Source organism: Ambystoma mexicanum, chromosome 5q, assembly GCF_040938575.1.
Source record: "Ambystoma mexicanum isolate Mex_15411 chromosome 5q, UKY_AmexF1_1, whole genome shotgun sequence".
NCBI classification, from domain to species: Eukaryota; Metazoa; Chordata; class Amphibia; order Caudata; family Ambystomatidae; genus Ambystoma; species Ambystoma mexicanum.
Window position 1 is genome coordinate 128,512,684 of NC_090933.1, and position 17,033 is coordinate 128,529,716.

General features: G+C 43.7%; 1 protein-coding gene across 1 annotated transcript in view; it reads right to left on the reverse strand.

The window, feature by feature from the left end:
* The window catches only part of CTDP1 (CTD phosphatase subunit 1), a 1,764,689-nt gene that overhangs the window by 576,087 nt on the left and 1,171,569 nt on the right, over positions 1–17,033 (reverse strand). The gene's annotated exons all lie outside the window — the stretch shown is intronic.

A 17,033-nucleotide genomic window follows, 5' to 3' on the forward strand; every position in this document is an offset into this window, starting at 1 on the left:
CCGTAGAGCCCGACCGTTCGGCGCTCCCGGTGCCAGCGGACTTGCGGTGCTTGGCCTTATGTTGGGCCCCCGTCGCCGGGGCGCCCTCAAAGGTCTTAGAAGACCGCTCGGATTTCTTCTTCTTCTCGCCAGACGGGCTCTTACCCTCCAGCCAGTTGGCGAGACGTTGATGACGGTCCTTCATGGTCCGTTCCGACATGTTGCCGCAAAACGCACAGTCCTTCTCCACGTGCGTTTTGTCCTCATGAAGGCAGTAAAGGCAGAAAGAGTGTTCGTCTTCCTTAAAGACGTTCTGCAGCTGGCATCCAGGGCAGACCCTGAACAGCTTTCCGGGCGTCGAGCTTCCCTTCTCCTGGGCCATCTCCGAGACCGGGCCTGAGAAGCTTCTGGAGTCCTCCGAAGTGTAGCTCGACGAAATCTTCACCCTTGAGGGGCACAGACGAATCCGACACGGGTCCCCGTTGATCGGATGTAGGATCGGTGGAGCTTGAGGCTCTTTTGACCGAAAGAATTGAAGTTTTTTGTGAAAAAGCACGAAAAATAGCACTAACGCTCGAGAGCAATAGCACGAGGATCCCAACACATGAACGTGCGGTAAAAATCTGAAGATGGCTGCCAGAGGCGGTGCTTAGGTAGAGGGCAGTCATTGGCTGTGGTCAGTATGACGCAGAGACCAGTGATTGGTTATTACTACGAAAGACAGATCAGAAACGAAACTGATACTGGTTTTTTCTTTACCGAGGATTCCCAGCCTGACGACGGGGAATATTCATGAGCATGTGAATCCATGCCAGACCCCATGCTGGAGAACCCTTGCATCCCAACTGCTTGTGGAGTACTGGGAAGTGCTCAGGAAACTCAAGAGGACCACTGTGGCCCCCAAAAGGAAGGGGAACCTCTGGGCACCAACAGAATAACACAGACCGAAGGAGAGGAGTGAGCTGCAGAAGTTGGTCTGCCTCGCGACCCGTATCAATGGCAAACACCACTCTGGAGGGAAACACGCTGCGGCAGGCGACATGAAGGTAAACTCGAATCCAGGAAGAAGCAGCAGAAGAGCAGACGGTTCGGCCTTCAAGGATGAGAGAGCGGTGGGAAGGAAGGTGCAGACAAACTGCAGCGATTAAAGGGGTGCACAAGGAACCAATACTGTGAAGAAGAAGGAAGCAAATGAACGCTGGAGGCAACCGGTAAAGTCCAGGGAACACACGTGGGTTACCAGGTTGCCAGCGGGTGTATGCTGCTCTATAGAAGTAACACAAAGTGAAAGAACCCGAAGCGAGGCGAAGCCTGAAAATACTGGTAAACCTAAAGAACACAAATGGATTACCGCGTGGTCTAACCAAGTGTGTTGCTTCATTAAAGCGCAGCGAGAGACCAAAAAGAAAGTCACTTAAGAAGTTAAAGTATTTGTAGTACCCATTACAAATGGGTTGTTAAACCCATACCTTAAAGAAATTTGTCATGTAATATAGTCCTGGCAAGGAAGTATACCAGGTGAAGTAAAATGTAATATTTGAACTACAAAGTCCTGGTAGGGTTAGTATACTAGGTGAAGACAAGCAAGGATGTATATTGTAGTGTGTCTCAGGGAAGGATCATGCCCTTGAGTTTATGAACCGTTATAAAAATGTACAAAGGAAAAGAGTCCTAAGGAAGAAAGATACTCTTGGGATTTTAAAGTAAAGAGAATGTTTGGGGAAGGGAGCGATTTACCCTAAAGAACTGAATACATTGGGATGAATCCGGTGGAGTCATCACTTATCTCCTGGCAGTAACCTCCTCTCATGTGTCCAGGGGACAGCAGCCGCTACCAGATCCTGACCCTTGGGGCGGCTATATGAGGGAGAAAAACATTGGAGGAGCCTACGCGGAGATGTCAAGGCTCCATAACCTCCCCATGTCTGAAACCCTCATGGCCTATTGTCGTGCACCTATTCCATTTCCTATAAAGAACAGGGAAAACCCTTCCATTAAATCTATGAGCCAACCATGCCAATCTGATGAAATCAGTTCAACTTGTCCATTAAACAGAACTAACTTGCCATCAAAGTCTTTTGAAAATGTGTATTCCAATCAATTGTCAGCACTGGACGTCGGTTTCCAGAATTATCAGAATACTGGGGCCAGGAAGAGGGAATGGAGTAAAACGAGACCACACATGAACAGAGTGCTCTAGTGTTTTCTGGCAGACACCTGTGCCTGGGACATTTAAGCAGCTCAATCCAGGTATGAAGGACAGCTGCCGTGGCAACTGGCGAGAAAGGGTTGCACCTCTCTGCAAGGGGCAGAGGACCAAATAACTGAGGCCAGTGTGGTGGAGCCAGGAGGCTCACCTACAGAGAAATAAGCTGCTGAACTAGAAGTCGCTGCGCGAAAGTCAGGAGCCAGTGGGTGACCTCTGGGCGTTTGCAGACAAAGGAACACAGTGTTTTGCTTACCAGAGCCAAAAGAGCAGAGCAGGCATGTCAAGTGGCCACAGAGGACCGAAGAACGAAGCAAAGGCAGCCGCGAGAAGGAGGCAGACCGGAATCCTTCATCTGCAAACTGCGACAGAGCTCACCAATGCCAGGAAAAAACAAGTGAGTCAACCCAGAAGAAGAGGTGACACCGGGGTGCATCTGTGAGCAAGCCAAGTATGAACATTTGGGAATTATGTGACTGAGAATGAGCTGAAGAATGGATATACTGAAAAAAGGGGGCTTACATCTCAAGCAACTCCTCTTATAATGTTTGAATGTACACAGTGCAAACATTTACGAAGAAGTGAGAGGCTAACATATCGATAGGACACGTTGTCCAACATTGTATATAAGCAACTTTGGGTGTGGATGAAGACTCTGAATGAATCAGGAGAGTATACCAGGCAATTGACAAGGATTGTGTAAATCAAGAAAGACTAAACCAAATCACTTTAGAGAAAAAGACCAGGTGTTCTGAAAGGAAACCAAAATTGTAAAGTCAGGCAGTTTTTGTGAACAAGTGTGGTAGTTGGCAAGAAGAGGCTCAAATGATTGTGTATGATTTTTTTTAAACAAGGAGCAAAGGAGAATCCATGGGAAGGGAACTATCCTCTGGGGCCAATAATCTACTTACCTGACAAACCTTTGTTTGAATCATTTTTCCTTTATGAACACTTTTTCTCAACCTTCCAAGGTTAAAGACGTGCCCTTTCACCTTATAGTGTAGTTTATAGTTTGAGGGCCAGAATAGAACTTTGGACACAGGACAGTTTTGTTTTTGACACCCCGACAGACAGATCCTTAGTTTTGGTAGTGTGAGAAACTTGAGGGTATTCCCACTAGTACTCACCTTGTACCCTCTGTACAGGTGGCCAGGGAAAGGCCATCGCTTTTGGATCCTGACACTGGGGGTGGAGAAGCGATGGAGGATCACCAGGGTGGAGGATCCTTGTGGATTGGGAGCAAAGTGCCCTTAGGAAAGACATGGTATCCCCCTTTCCGTATTGACAACCATCCTAACCTTCCTCCAACCTTTGTAGGCTATTATAAATAAGCCAGTTCCCCTCAAATCTTCACATGTAACACATGACAGTGCTGAGACAAAGAAGAGGCAACTAAGATGTAATGAAGATTATTGGTACTGGGACAAAGAAGATTCCTGCAAGGAACTGCGAGGGTGAGGCATTTCCCTTTAATTGTGGTCAGGCAGGACTAATCAGACTTTCACACTTGCAACCTGTCAAGTGGCTACAGGTGTATAAAGGGATACCAGCCTAGCAGGGCAGGGGGCGACACGTGAAGCAACGAAAGACCCGCATTTGGAGGAGCAGCAGGAGATCTGTGAAAGGAGGAAGCTGCGGTGGCCCAGGAGGAGGAACAGGACGCCAGCAGATGGACCCGAGGACTTGTGGGACTCAATGTAAGTGGGCTCTGTATTCCGCAAATGCCTGGGAGCCTCCGAGCTTCAGTGCGTGCAGCAGGAGCTGATAAGGAGCCTGGTATGCTGAGGACGCTGTTTGTGTCCAAACACAAGCATCAGAGGTGCTGGTGTAAAGCAGAGCATACACAGCGAATGAGCAGAGCTGGCAGCAGTGCGTTTTCCTGACTTCAAGAGGGAAGGAAAGTCGCAGGAACCACCTGGAGAACTCGAAGAAGGCAGGCGAGTGCCGGAGAGGCACTCCTGCACTGGGGAGTTACTAAAGGACCACAAGTGAGTAAAGGTCCGTGAGAGAGAACAATTACGCATATTGAATACCAAACTAAATGGAAATTCGACATCGAAAACCCAATGCATATTGATTATTGAACTAAATGTGATATTGAAATCCCAATGCGCATTAAATACCTAACTGAATAGAAACTAAGCATTGGAAATAAAACCAGCGCATATTGAATATCAAATTAACTAGCAATTTAACATTAACTCGAACAAGTATACATTCAACACCGAGCTTAATCAAATATAAGAGCGCTTTGAAATCTGATCTTAGAAGTGAACTTTAAATATATGTGGCATAACAAATTAACCCAAACCTTGAAGTTCAATATATTATAGGCTGAGGGAAGCCAAACAATGAACTTTCACGAGTGAATGCAGTGTGGTAAAGCTACAGGTTTGCAAGGGGTGTGTGATGCACAGGATGGGACTGGGCCATAAAATTGTCTTGGGCACAAATGAAAAAGTTGCCTACAGTTGCAAATGGCTATTCATTCCTTTTGTGACACTGTTAGAATAGTAAACAAGGTGGAGTTTTGATAAAAAGTGATGCAACTTGTGCATTTTGAAGAATATTATTCAGCAACACTGGTCTTAACTACTAGCCGCATAGTGAAGTAATGCATCAAACTGGCCCACAATGTGGCCCGCTTGGAGCAAAAAAACTGGCCCACACCAGCATTTTGCAGTTTTGGCTCGGCCATGGGCCTATTGCCCTATGGACTAGTCCGAGCCTGGTGATGCATGGTGTCAGAGCAATGAAGCGACTAAGGAGAAACCAGAGGAGCTCAAGAATACCCCTTAAACCAAGAGTCCAATAAAAGTGAACCAGTGGCAGTGACCTGGCACACAGGAACAAGTAACCTGTGTGTGTGGGCTGAGGAGCCCAAGGGATCCTGTTAGCGCGACCTGAGATGGGTGAACAGTGTGGTCCAAGAACTGCGCTTAGACCAGAGAGCCCTGGATGGTGAGATCTAAGGACGTTGTGAGACAATCCCACCAAAACGACTGGAAAGGAACTGGCAAGGCAGGACGAGGGTCAGGTTGACCTGGTGTTTTGTTAAAGACTTGTGAAAAGGCTAATACAAGTGTAATTAAAGGCATTGAAGTCTTGGGGAAGGGAACACAGAACTAAAGGATTACACCTGTTGTCTTGGGACCGAGTCTCAAGACCCTTTTGTTTTGGATTGTGTTGCTTGAAACTTGGGGAACGGAAGTCCAAGGATTGGTTCTGAACTATATTTCCTTGAACTAGAGAAAGGTCAACTTTAAGACCTTTTCATGGAAATTTCTTATGCTTGTGAAGGGGAGCTGAATGAAAGCTGTGAGCGGAAAGAAGCTCAGAACTGAGTTAAACACTGTTTCTTTGGAATATGACATCCCTGCACATTGGTTAATTGTAGTTGTGAGGGTTTTATTCAGGTAGGGAAATCCCACCTTAGCATAAGGCAAGCTAGGCCTAAAACCATCCTGACATTTAAGTTAATACATATATTTTGTTTGAACTTGAAATCTGCTGTCTGTGTCGTACTTCACAGTATCAACAATACTCTTGGAGCAGGGTCTGAGAGGCTTTTTCCAAACCCCTTTTATTTTCAATAAAGGTCTTTAACCAAAAACATGTCAAACCTTCATTTCTGACTCCTCACAACATCCAAGGGAGAGAGTAATCCTCTGGGAAACCTGATTATTCCGGTTGCCCATGATTTAACTGAATCAGAAATCTCAGAGGGAGAAATAAAACTAAAGTCAAGTGAACGAAAATTACTTTTGTTTTTTTTCTCCCAAGGACATTTCTGGTATACTGCACCCCGCCACCCCTATTTACCTTTCGGTGACACACTTTGCTGTGTGCCTCCGACTCCTCCATCCCTCTGCGACGCTGGTTCCCTTCCCTTACGTGCATGGGGACAGGCGCTGCAGGGTCCTTTTATTTAAACTTTATTTCTGACGGAGCAGGGGACACCCCTGCAACCCCCGATGCCATTGTAATGAACAAGGGTGCGTGCGGGGGACACCCCCGCTCCTCTTGTTTGCTACAATGGTACCGTGTGGTAGATTGGTTTGAAATCTTCGGCTGTATGTCATTTTCATACAGCTGAAATTCAAACAAATCTACCATTCGTTATTTTTTTCTTCAAATTTTCGACAGATTTGGATTATTCCATTTTGAACTTGTTTGCTTTGGTACAAGGAGACTGGGGAGGGATACTATTCCCTGGAACTGTGAACATTTTTAATGTGGAAATCATTTAGTTGGATTTGAACTTTATTATTGAACTTGATCATCTGAGAACTTTGAGAAATCAGGAGACAATACCCTCTACACCTTGGAGTTATTTTAGAGTGTGAGGGCCACAACATTAATAAAGACACAGGACATACTTTTGTAGGGACACCTTGACACAGGACAGACCCATTCGTGTTGGTTGAGGTAGGGAAATTCCTCCTAGATTAGGGATAGTGAGGCATTTTCCAACCCCTTTTGTTTTAATAAAAGTTTGTAGACACAAACATGTCTGTGTCCATGCCTCATTCCTGGCTCCTCACACTGTCCTGTGAGGAAGGATGTCAGGAATGGGGGTTGGCGTGGCGGTGGGTGGTCAAACATGCGCTGCTACCCGCCTACAGCTTTCCTTATTTGCTTTTTCTTGATCCTGTTACTCAAATGGCTTCATGGCTCCTTTCATGCCTTTTGGCAACTATGTTGTGTCCTGGTGGGTAGATGGAGTCCTGACACAGATCAACTGTGAGCCACTTGATGTAGGAAACCAGGTAAGCTTTATTTTACATATTTACAGTTCATAGGTTCCAGCTACTCTAGGCTAAATACATGACCAAGGCCACCTACCGGCCACCCTCATACACACCAACTCAGGCCCCAACAGACACTCACAGAACTCTCTCCAGTAAACATCCATCAACATTCTCTGAGCCGTCACTCATTCCAATCAACAACATTCTCTCAGATACATAGATGACCCGTGAGACAGGACAAAAATAATACTTCATAACAAGCACTTAATTAAAACAGTACAAACTTTTCAGATTACTTTTCTCTGAAATACCTTTTGTGACACTTTACTGACATTAAATTGATGAGATGCATTTTCCCGTAATATGTTTATTTTGGTCACTACTTGAGTGCAACAGGAGAGACGGCAAGTATCTTTCAGAAGGTTATCGCTTATTTTAAACAAAACTGCTTTCAAATGCATTGAATTCCACTGTTAAGAATATTTATTGCAACACATAAATTGCATGTAAGGGTGGTTTATCTTCACATGAATGCATTTTCTGTTGATTATATGCATCAACAAATGTTATAATTCTGTAAGTAAGAGACCAATAAAGAAAGGGTTTGAGGGAATAGTTATGTATCATAAGGAATAAAATACACACTACACTACCATCAGTAAAAAGGATATTGCAAATCACCATGAGAAGGAACTCGAGCCAAGAAACTCACTGGTGACTTGCAATAGTCTTATAACAAATGGTAAAAGTAGGGCATAATTCACCCCATATATCATTTGAAGCTGCAGTGGCTTAATAGCAAATAATTGAGGCAAAAACATATCCTGAAAGGATTTCTTTTCGATTTAAAAAAAAGATTTTAACAACCACGATAAAGCATAGAACACCATTTTCCTCTTCCACAACAAATTACTTTATCTGGGAACAGCTCTGTGTACGATACCTCACACAACTAAGAGCTCAAATCTAAGTAACAATGTAGCAAACGGCTTTGAAATAAGTACGCTGCCAGGAATGAAGCAGAGAAAAGACAAGAGGATAACGCAATGTCAACACAAACGTTTTGAGAACATATTCTGTCTCCTTGTCAAGGTATGATCTGGGCAACAAATAGTTTAATTTTGTCATGGGCGAACAAGATCTGAAAACATTGTACAATAACTAGATATTTTATTATGGCTCTGAATTATTAATGCACTCAATGGCACCCCTTTTAGAAAGCAAAAAGAGGCAAAAACATAGCATGCATTACTAGGACAATTAATTAATGGTGTTTAAATTATGTATGAGAGAGACATTTTAAGCACTTAAAGAGAACCCCTTTCATGGCATTGTCGCACTGCTCGTGGGGTTTATGCATTATTTGTTGTGGCCATTCACTCTGTGCTGAATAATAACATCGCTCATCAATTTATGGCTAAGGAAGATTTGAGCAGTTGCAGATTCTTTCAGGCACATACCTAGGGAAGTACCCTTTGGGTGCCAAAAGCTTGATACCTTGTTTAAAAGAAATGCACTTTAGTTTTGTAAAAAGCTATTAACTACATAAAGGTTGGGCAGATCTATAACCACTAAATCCAGGAGTAATAGGTTTTCCCACCTAGACCACTGTGTGTAATTAGGTACCTCCAACAAGTTAGCAGTAGGGATGAATTCAAAACATTACAAAGTCGATCAATTTTTCTTTTAAGGGACACCACTATTATATAGAACACAGTTTTTCTTATTTCAAATACAACAAAAGTAAAATACATCTGAAACAATATCTGCAAGTGTGAAAGCATTGGATCTATTTCTGTTCAATCTTTCTCTGTCTCATATCTCTGTCTCTACCCCATGAGTGGGCCTTGACCTGCATGTAACCCGTGTGGGGATTAAAAGAAAGATTCCGAGAGCGAAAAGCCACACTGAGAAATTGAAATAAAAGGACAAAAATTAGAGTAAAGGACTCTCAGGCGGGATCCTTTACGCCAAGGAAAAAAAAGAAAGATGAAGTTTCAATTGTTTACTAAAGGAAATGGGATAGGATTCGTTTTAGTGTGTTTGAAACGGTTCAAGCTTTAGTACATTTCCTGTCCCCCACTCCCACTGCAATCTCATTTTGCTCAGGCCTCTGACTTAGTCATACTTTACCAATCTTCTCTGCTTCCCATAATCCAGCGTTTGACTTGAGTTCCTTTGATTTTACTCTGGGTGTTATGCTTTTCCACATTGCACAATTTTCTCTGGCCTCGCTCCTACTTGGAACAATTGTATCAGTTTCACAGATTGCACATTTACCTCTTTCTTGGATTTTTTACATGATCTAATTGCAATTCTTGACCAGAATTACATCTCTCACTTTTGTTACTCTTTGGAAATGGACAGTCACCCAGAATCCACTGTATCAATCTGTTCGCTTTTCTCAATTTTTCATTACACTTTCGGTCTGCCAGAATCCATTGTGTCAATGGGCTTCCGTCTGTTACTTTCGTTATGCATTGGTATTTTATTTTGTTTCCTAGAAAGTAGCATTTCAATAAATGTTATTCATACTCTTACTTTTGTAAACCAGACTATGGCAATATGTGTCAAATTCTCAGAGGTGAACCTCTCCTCTTGATTCTGCATGATACAAGAGTGTAAATCCAACTTCCAGAATTAAACACAAAGCTCAGGTTCAACAATCTCCTCATTGTACTTGCTATAAATCTCTTACTTTGTTTACAGGAAATCCCAACTCGAGGTTGCTGCTTGATGCAGCTTAATGGTGTTCGGTCTCGCTAAACAGTCTATTGTTTGTTATCCTTCAATCGAACTCTGCACTCCCTTGTCCAGGGTTCGCGATCTTTTGCTCAAGTCTGTGGTCCGACTACTGTGTCTTGTATCTAATCAAATAGAACCTTTACTGCAGTTTTTCTCGATTTGCTAACTGCTCTTTGGACTCCCGGCTTAGACGACTGATATGCAAAACAAGCTCCTCTAATTTAATTTGGCTTGGCACAGAAACACAGGTTTCTTCACAATTCACCTTGGAATCAGTCAACAATACACAAACTGCGCTTAAGATAGCTTGCTCTCAAGGACTAACAAACCCCTACAAGTCTGTGTTGCACCAAGTGTTGGGGAGCACCATAATTCCACAGTAGTTTACAATTCTGCAGTTTAAGGCATCAAAACTCTGACTTTCACACTCTCTTCTTTCTTTAGAGGAGGACTGCCCAAGAGCGGTCACTCAAGTGATTTTATTTATATGGTTGTTTGGTGGACCTTAAGATGCAAGGAGCTAATCGTTGCTGAAAGAATCTGGAATCTTTTCTAGTGCTGATACCAAGTATGTTTGCAATGGGGCAACAAATACACCTAGAGACAAAAAAGCAGCTGAAAATCACACATTTTGGTTATTTTTCAACACCCACTGACTAGCAAATCAGTGTACATTTTTTTTATCAATGTGGGAATATCATTTTAAACCATGTTGGTTTAGTAACGTTTGTCAAAACCATCTGTTCGAAACTGTCCCACTCTAGAATGTTGGTGCAGCCCTTCATTTACTGTTATAAAGGCCAGTGCGAGCTTTATTCCAAGGCAAGGCTGTATCCAGTGACAAACAATTTGGGTGGGTCATATATAAATTTATGTTGCTTATTCATTCAAATGCCTTGGTATGATATGTATTTGTATTTATACATCATGGCGCAAACTTTATAAAGTGAATTACTGAAAGAAATGGTTAAAACAAGAATAATCGAAATGCTTTGAAAAGAGGAACGTTTTGAGCTTCTTTTGAAAAGCTGGAAGGTGGTAAATTCCTCTAAACTGGGCAGAAAGACAATTTTACAAATGAGAAATGTGGTAGCCAAAAGATCTACCCACACTGCAAAATGTTACACATCTTAGTTCAACCAATTGCATTTGTAAAGAGGAGCACAGCGATTTTTGTACAGTAGTAACAAGGAATCTTATCAAAATCAAATGATGTTGCAGTGCTATTAAACTTGATTGTAAATGCAAACTGGAATGACAAACTGACCAGAGCTATGAAGCATTACCATCTGGGCTATCATATAAAATTATAGCAACCAAGTTCAGCCATCTAAAAGATTGAAACCAACCTATAACATATATTAACTTTTCTAACTAAAAGAAAAAACATTCCCATAAAAGAAATTAGAATTATGTCCACGTAAGGAAAGCTGGTGCCCCCATCATCTAGTATTCTATAAATGCCAAATCTAGATCTCATGTGCAATACTCATCCTAAACCAGGACAATGCCACTAATGGTGTAGTTGGCATAACTAAAAGCCTCCCCACTACGGGGTAACAACTTTGCATCATGATCTGAAAGGATGGGGAACACTCAAGTACTAGCATTTGACAGCAACCAAAGTTATTATTTTGTCTAAATATTTCTTGGTCAATGATCACCCAAAAATTTAGAGTCAGCAGTATTGTTCCCTGTTTCAGTGATAAAGAAACGGACAAAAGGACAGACCTATTTGAACATATCCTTACAAGTAGGTCGGTCATGGGGTGAAGCCATAATTAGAAAAAAAACAAATGTTTACGTTCCACAATTTGCAACTTAGACCACATGTCCTCCCTCTCTCTCTCTCCATATGGAAACGCTTGCAAAGAGGGTTAAGTAAAGAGTCTGCCGAGCTAGTTTGCAGTTATGAAATAATAAAAGCAGTCTAGCCCTCAAATGAAACCTTTTTAACCAGGCAGCAACTGACAGAAGCAGGATATTTCTGTGGACCTACAGATTGGGGGCTTGGTATAAATTCCAGCCTTGATCTATTAACACTCAGGACTTAGACTGGACAAAAGAGAAGGGTGGAATTTAGGTTTAGACAATGGGCAGTGGCCTGTAGGAAGGGGCAGGTGGGACTGGATAAGTATTGGCAGGGGGTGACTCTGCAGCCAAGGGAAGAAGGGGGCACTTTCTGTAGTAGTTGACTCTCTCTGCACGTATGGCTAATTAGGTCACTGCTACTATACATATATCCCCGTTCAACAGTGCTCAATACACCCTACCCAAAAAAAAAAAACAAACACATTTACAATTGTATGACCATTCACAGTGCTATGCTGAAAAGAAATTACAGCATTACTTAGCACATGCACCAGAATCCTTATTTGATAGTTTACAATGCAATGTTATGTCATGCTTAAGGCACTGCAATACATCTTAAATGCAAGTCTGGAACAGTCTTGTTTTTTTGTTGCGATAAGGGCCACGCTCAGCCCTGTTCAACCAGCTCTACTGATTTTGATGTTGAGCTTTTATTTGGGATATTCACAATGTACAAACCTAGATTAGCAGCCTTGAGAAGCAGTACACTTGATAAGGATATGGCTACAGAGTTGCAGGAGTTTGCTTTCAGAGATCATTTGCCTGAATATTTGGGGAAGAGCAGCACATGCTTCTATAGTGAATCAAGGGCTAGTCTTTTATTGAGCAGTTATTGGGATCTCGGGTGTCCTAAGATCAGGAGGACCCCGTGGTAGGCACCTAAGGCAGGAGGCCAAAGAAGTGCTGCATGAAGAGGAACTTTTTGCATTTATTCCGAGCTTTACTAGAGAGGGAACGTGGCTGATGGTAAGAATGCTATTGCAGGCAACACACCTTGAACCAGTTCACAATGTCAGTGATCACATTCTGGGATTTATAGGTCTGGGCGCTTAGAGACCATGAAAATGGCAGTGTTGCATGGCCTCAATCACAATAACTTAATAACATGTATTGAGCGGCAACAGAGGACATATTTTACAAAGCGATTAACATTTAATCCCAAAATTGGTTATCCAATGGAAGGTATTGGTGCATCATTTTGAAGAAACCACCATAATAAATGTGCTTTCCCGTATAATTTTTTATTAAAATATTCTGGAGAAACCATTGCCTCACAAACACCCTTGGAGTATGCAGGTAGGGAAAGAAATACAGGGATTCTGGGAGGTGCCGTTTTGAAGTGCAACAGGGTTTGGGCTCATAGGGTATTTACCGGATTTGGAGGGGATGTCGGATTGGGACAGGAGAGGTCTAATGGGAGGTAGTCGTTATACAGCCTACAAAGATTTCAGGGATCTCGCCCTCCTCTCCTCCTCTGGTACAATACTGCATCTTCTTGGGTTATTCTCCTGAGCATAACCCTGGTCTTCCCCATTCCGGTGAGCCTTTCTCGCTCTTTTACCTGTAGAGTTGGGATCGGAGCAGATCAGCCTTTCGTTGGCCACCTGAACAAGGATTTCTCGAGGTTCGCAATGTGAGATATCCTCAGGTATTTCACTGCATATATACATTTTTGATAACTCATCCCAATTCAGAGAATGAAAATTGGACAGTACTAAGGATGTTTTAAAAATGATGGCAGCGCCATCCTCCTCCCCCCTTCTGGTGCTCACGGTTGCACCACTTAATTTGAAAATCCTTAGGGACAGGCAGATGGAAGTGTGTAGCAGGGTTAGCAGAGAAGAACAAGTTACTTACCCCAGTAACGTTCTTTCGACAGTATTCATCATCTTTGACATGTAGTGTCCTGCTTCACCTGTTTTGGACATTTTTCGGCAGATGGCGCTTTGCGTCGAGTCAATGACCCTCGAAGGCCTCTGTCAAGGATGACGTTATCAGATGTTATAAGTAGCACGCACGGCGCCTGTTGTCAGAGTTATGATTTTTCCCCTGCTCGTGTAGCAGAGATGCCCATAATGCAGGCGTGACCATACTCAGCCTTGTTGGAACGATATCTGTAATAGCATGTGAAATTCTACAAATGGGTAGGATGGGAGGGAGATGAGGAATACGTTGGATGAACATCGAGTTGAAAGAAAGTTACCAGGGGTAAGTAACTTGTCTTCGAATGGATTGTGTCCTCCAACGTATTCCTCATCTTTGACGGACTCCAAAAGCAGTATCCATGTTTGGAGGAGGGTGAAGAATTTAGACATTTTCTTTTCTTTTTTTTTTTTAAAGGGCAGAGTAAAGTACTGCCTTACCAAAAGCAACATCCTAAGCATGGGAAGTAACCAGAGAATAATGCTTAGTAAACGTGTGTATTGACGACCACGTTGCAGCATCAAAGATGTTTTAATAGGAACAACCCTTTGTAGGGCTGTTGAAGTGGACATGCCCCTGGTGGAATGACCCCACAAGCCCTCAGGAGGGTCCTTGCCTGCCAATCTATAGCATTCAGAAATAGAGAGGATGATCCACCTAGACAAGGTCTGTTTAGAAACAGCCTGGCATAGTTTGTGTCCTGCATACCCCACAAAGAGCTGGCCGTCCACTCTCACTTTGGACATTCTGGAAATATAAAAGCTTAATGCTCTCCTAGGGTCCAACCTATGGAGCCTTTGCTCTTCCTTAATAGGATGCGGAGGATAGAAGGCTGCCAGCACAATTTTCTGACTTAAGTAAAAGTCAGAAACTACCTTAGGTAGGAAAGAGGGTTTCACTCTCAACACAACCCTGTCCTTGTGGAATACAGTAAAGGGTGGCTTGGAAGTAGGTGCCTGCAACTCGTTCACTCTACATGCAGATGTTAGAGCAACCAATCATATTGTCTTAAAGGTCAACAACCTCAACAGACATGTGTGCAAGGGCTCAAATGGGGCACACATTAGAAACTTCAAAACCAAGTGAAGGTCCCAAACCGGAACCTGAAAACATTGATGGTGGGAACACATTCGTAAGCCCTTTTAGAAACTGATTAACCAGTGGGATCTTGAAATAGGAACAGTCCTCGGATGACCGCTTAAAGATCAAAAGCGCTGCCAGGTAACCCTTAATGGTTCCAACCTCAAGACCTTTGTGTGCTAATGAAAGGATAGAACATGCAGAGTCGTACACTGAAAAGGATCAACATTCTTTTCTCTGCACCAGTCGCAAAACATATTCCAACGGCAACTGTAAAGAGACTTTGTTGATGGCCTTCTGGCTGAAAGCAACACCTCCATCACGTCATCCGGGAGGTCCGAAACCTTATACCTCAGCCTTTCAGAAACCACACGTGAAGGTTGAGAGTCTTGACCTCTGGATGGTGAACCCAACCTTCCTCGAGAGAGAGAGAGAGAGAGAGAGAGAGAGTGAGAGTGAGAGTGAGAAAGATCCTCTCTCTCTGGACGACGTATCAGAGGACAGATGGACAAGTCCAGAAGGTCCTGGTACCACTGTCTATGGCCCAATCCGGAGCAATGAGGATCATGCGTTTCCCGAACCTTCTCAACCTCCTGAGTACTTGAGGAATGACGGGGACTGGAGGAAATGTGTACAGTAGCGGGAAATACCAATCCACCACAAACGCGTCTCCTAGAGCGCCTCGGAGGAAATTCCCTTGAGCAGTACCGCTCGCACTTCTAGTTGGCACCGGTCATGCACAGATCCACTTGAGGACTTCCTGAGCTAGTTCCCACTCGTGGGAGACTGCGCTCTGCCTGCTCAGAGCGTCCGCCGCCGTCTTCGCCTGTCCAGCTAGGTGAATTGCTGATAGGGAGATTCCTTCTTGAATTGCCCAGAACCAAAGCTGCATTGCCTCTCTGCACAGTGGTAGTGACCTGACGCCGCCTCTCTTGTTGAGGTAGTGCATGGCCACTGTGTTGTCCGTCATTATCAGGACATTCCTTCCCGTACAGACGGCAGAAAAGCCTTCAGCGCTAGCCTGATTGCTTTCAGCTCCAAAGGATTGATGTGTGGTCTGGACTCTGATGGAGACCAACGACCGCTGTGTCAGATTGTTGACATGAGCTCCCCACCCTGTGAGTGAGGCGTCCGTCACTAAAGTGATCTCCGGCCATGGTTGCCAAAAGTGTTCTCCCTTCATAAGATTTTCCTCGCAGGGCCACCACAGAAGATCCTGTGAGACAGACTGGAATTTGAAGGTGGTCTGACATCCGCCCTGAGAAGTGGGACCATTGTGATCGGAGAACGGCCATCTAAAGTGGATACTGCTTCCCAGACACGAGCTCACTTCACTGTCATCCAGAGCTAATATGGCCCGTCAAGCCTTCATTCAAAGGGACTTGATAGACCAAGCCACACAAACTCATCTGTGTGTGAATAAGGGAACAGTGAGAATAAAGGAAACCCCCCTCTCCGCCCATTGCTATTGCCATCTGAGACTAAGTGGTCTCCTAAAGAACTCAAACAGACTACAATAATGAACTCCAAACTAAAGAGGACTCTTTCACTGAACGTTCAATTAAAAAAAAATCACAAATGCCGCCACTAAAGGATATGCACACATATGACTTCATTATGGATCAGAGAAACCTCCTCATACCCAACATTCCGAGAACTGAAGTTAAAGAGTCGAAAGAATCCCTGCGCAACAAGGTTCTTGCCTTGCTGCGGCAAAGAACAGGGCAAGGATTGGTAAGACGGACTGACCTGATAATCATTTGCAGGATGGATCTGAGCGGGTTGTGGGGTTAGTACCTTACCTGCCTTTCTCAGAAATTGTAATTATATGCCTAAAGGTGCATCTCACTGCAACTTAATCTCTTAAACATTTTTTTTACTATCCTTTAGGAACCCTTTTCCTGTACTCTTCTACCCTTAATTATGATCTTGTTTAATTGGCTGATGAATGACATTTAGCGAGGCCCGCTGCTATGTTAACATTTGATTGTGCCCCCTGGGGGAATTTATCCCCTACTCTTGCAGTGTTTATGTTTCTTGTTGTCTTGTCTTGTTTGCGCCATCACGCCTATGGGTCTATTGTGCGTATTATAAATGTAATAAAGTAAAGATCCCACTCAAGGGATCGCATACTCGGGCAGGCCTCTGGTCCCAGAAAAATGCAGGATGCCACAAGGCCCAGCAACCTCAAGAATTCAAAGTCCGGAAGACTCTGGCCATTCTGTAATTTGGTTACCATCTGGAGAATGTGTTGAGCCCTCATCCTGGGGGGCGAGCATTTTCCCAAGGATGTGTCTAATACACACCTTGAGGGAAGGTGTCATTTGGGACTTCTTGAAATTGAGGGAGAAGCCCAGTCTGTGAAGGGAGTGGCAGGTAACGTTGAGATGATTCAAGGCTTGCTCGGGAGAACGCACCCTGATCGGCCAATCGTCCAGATAGGGGTAGACGTGAATCCCCCTCTCTCCTGAGATGCG